Source organism: Euprymna scolopes, chromosome 18 (assembly GCF_053919585.1).
Source record: "Euprymna scolopes isolate OS-2025 chromosome 18, ASM5391958v1, whole genome shotgun sequence".
In the NCBI taxonomy this organism is placed as follows: domain Eukaryota; kingdom Metazoa; phylum Mollusca; class Cephalopoda; order Sepiida; family Sepiolidae; genus Euprymna; species Euprymna scolopes.
This window is the reverse complement of record NC_136499.1, coordinates 49,651,233-49,654,952: the sequence shown is the minus strand read 5'-3', so window position 1 is coordinate 49,654,952 and position 3,720 is coordinate 49,651,233. Positions and strand designations below refer to the sequence as shown.

Below are 3,720 nucleotides of genomic sequence, written 5' to 3'. Positions count from 1 at the left end.
CATTTCTTGGAGGTCTAACGGGACACAAAAAGTGTTTAAAGGTTGATGGGCCAGTTATAACTTGTTACAATGTTTATATAATTTTATTTATTCATATGTTCTACCACGTATGAGGCACTTCTGAATAAATATTCGTTGCATATATATATATATATATATATATATATATATATATATATATATATATATATATATATATATATAAAGGGAAATATATGTGTCTGTCTGAGTTCCTGCTTTATAGGATCGAAAATAGCTAGGCTGATTTTTATGAGATTTCACACCTGACAGTGGTTTTAGTTATATTTCGTTCAGGTGTGTCGATTATCGATAACCGAAAAAATCCGATGAAAGAAGGAATTGTCGATTTTGACAAAAGTTGACACCTAACATCACAAATGCATTTGAGCAGTTTTATTATCTCACAAGCCGATATATAAACTCAACAGTAGGTTCATTGATATGACAGACCGCGTTCGAAATGAATATTTCTATTTATAGCACAATCCGATGCCTCCGTTCAGTCTCGAAAGACAAAGGATATCCCCTATAAGGGCAGCTGCACATGTAATTGTGTGGCAAGGGTTGTGCAATCTCCAACCACATCTCTCCTGAATCGGCAATGCTTGAATCCAGTGGTAAGGAGAAGTCCAAGACGACTGGAAACGATGCCGAGATAAGCGGAGAACACATACAACACCTGAAAGTCCCAAATGGTCACCCATCTGGTATTGTCCAGGCTCATCGTTTCTTAACTTCGGTGATCTGACGGAAACCGGTGTGTCAAACGTGATTATGCCGTATCACGTAGCACAATTGAACCATAATAATTGACATTTTCATTTTAATGTCATATTCAAGCCATTATCATCGCAAAAGCAGCAAGGCAAGGTATATAAAATTAAGGGTAAGTGCTTTAATATGACAGGGGCGAGTTCAAAATAATTGTTTCTGTTGAGAGTCCAATTCAAACATACTTGAATTTTGCATTTTAACTTTGAATTTAATCTATAATCGCGACACAAACAGTTTAGGCCAGCCATATAAAATAAACAGTAGGTTCTTTGATATGACAAGAGCGCGTCCGAAATGTTTGTTTCTGTTTAAAGCACAATAGAAGTTTGATACTTTACTTTCGCATTTTTAATTTTAATTCAAGCCATTATATACAAAAATAATTTTACAAATCAGCATTAATTTCTCTACAATGCAATGTATACTACAACGTATTGTTGAATAAGTCGCTGTAAAGAGGCATGTGCAGCTTCCTCACGGTGCACCGCGCTGGGTCCCTTACTAGATAAATTGATTTGATAACAAAAAGGGCGATTACACCGATTTCGGTGACAAGAAAATTATGGAATTGTGAAACATTCATTGATCATTATTCAATCATGGGAAACGTCAGGTTAACTGCTAGTATATATATATATATATATATATATATATATATATATATATATAATTAAATTCATTTATATAAACAAACGGCTACATATAAGCATACATAATTCTGTAATTTCCCGTTACAGAGAAATAACGTTATCAGGCCAAGGATATCGCTTATACATATAATTACAGAGTATATATACATATCCTGGTCAAAATCATAAGACCACTTAAGAAAGTAAGCGTTTACGCATATTATCGAACTTTTAATCAAATAAATAGTTGAAACCATTGCCAAAAGGGAAAATATGATGGAAAAAATGAAATCTGCTTCATTCGAAACATTAACCCTGATCTAATAATTATTTTTAAAAAACAAACATTTTCACCTGGTCAAAATGATGAGAGCACTTTAATAAAATCAGTTAGTTTTGAAAAAATGAATACGAAAAGCTTTCTATGTTACTAAAAGCAACTTGTTAGTGGATAAAAAACGTCTTACTAAATTATAAATGGCAAAAGGGAAACCATTATCAGAGTTTGAGAGAGGAAGGATCTTTTGAATTAATAGGGATGGACTCTTACATAGATCCATTGCAAATGAAGTGAATCGTAGCAAAACGGTCATCACAAATTTTTTAAGAAATCCAAATCAATATGGGCATAAAAAGAGTCCAGGTCAATCAAAAAAAAATAATAAAAAATAACCCCATCGCCGTATCAGAAGTTAAAAAAAAAAACTCCAGTATGAGCTCAAATCGATTGAAAAGCCAAACAGCAGCAGAATCTAGTCTTAAAACCATCAGAAGGCATCTGAAAATGAAGGGTCTCAATCATTTAAAGCGACTGCAGAAACCACGTCTTCTTGAACAGCACAAAACTAACCAACTTAAATATGCCGCCAAATACCAGACTTGGGATGAAGAGAAGTGGGAAAATGTAATTTTCTCCGATGAGAAAAAGTTTAATCTAGATGGTCCAGATGGATTTCAACACTGTTGGCATGATAAAAATTTTCCCAAAGGGACTTTTTCAATTTGGCATAGTGGAGAAGGGTCTTTAATGATCTTGGGTGCTTTATCGTCAGCTGGGAACCTAAAGTAACAACTAGTGAAAGGCCGGCAAACATCATTGAAGTAAATTTCAATGCTTGAAAATGCTTCTATCAGGACTGAAGGTCCACGTCTTTGTGGAAGAAATTGGATTTTCCAACAAGACAACGCTGCGATACACACTTCTCGACAAGCACGAGAATACTTTTCTTCAAATAATATAGAATTGTTAGATTATCCAGCATGTTCTCCGGACCTCAGTCCCATTGAAAATATTTGGGGATGGATGGCAAAAGAAGCGTCCAAGGATGATTCGATAAAGGAACTTTCTGATTCAGTTTTCAGTACATGGGATAAAATTCCTTCACAACTGATAAAAAAACTTAGTCGCAATCATGCCGAAGAGAAATTTTGAAGTAATTCGTAATAATGGAGGCTCTTTTTAGTAATTTATAATTGCCTTTTGTTAGATAAATTATCAGTGGTCTTATCATTTTGACCAGGTGAAAATGTTTGTTTTTTAAAAAATAATTATTAGATCAGGATTAAGGTTTCGAATGAAGCAGATTTCATTTTTTTCCATCATATTTTCCCTTTTGGCAATGGTTTCAACCATTTGTTTGATTAAAAATTCGATAATATGCGTAAACGCTTACTTTCTTAAGTGGTCTTATGATTTTGACCAGGACTATATATATATATATATATATATATATATATATATATATAATGTGTGTGTATGCCACGGAGTCATCATTCATCAAGGTACGAAAGCCGAAGTATAAAGTGGTCACTGAAACAATCGCGTAAGAGTTGTTAATAGCGGAAATTAGGAAGGATTTGAGTATTTAAAGGATCGGCTCAAGAAAAACTTGTTTACATTTAACTCTAAGACGACTATGTTCCAGGCAGGATGTTGGTAATTTTCAAAAAATAAACATTATTTGCTGAATTTCCGTTCACACACACACACGCACATACACACACATACATATATATATACATATATACATATATATATATAAGAGCATAGTTAATAAAACATGTTAAAAACACTTTGAAAAAGAGTTAAAAACATATTTAATTTGAAAAGGAAACACTAAATAAGTGGATAGTCCTTAATCCGCGGAGTTTCAAAGAAATACTTTCCTTCTCATCAGAGGGTAGGAATTAGCAAAATGCGGGATCGGATTTTGCATACAAAAGTATTTGATGAAACTGCAAGTTTCACTTTTTGTTATCAAGTAAAATCTTTGACTTACTTGCAGTTTCATCAAAT

General features: G+C 33.3%; 1 pseudogene; it reads right to left on the bottom strand.

The window, feature by feature from the left end:
* Window positions 1-688: 688 nt before the first annotated feature.
* Window positions 689-806, bottom strand: LOC145301563 (5S ribosomal RNA; annotated as a pseudogene).
* Between the last annotated feature and the right edge of the window lie 2,914 nt (window positions 807-3,720).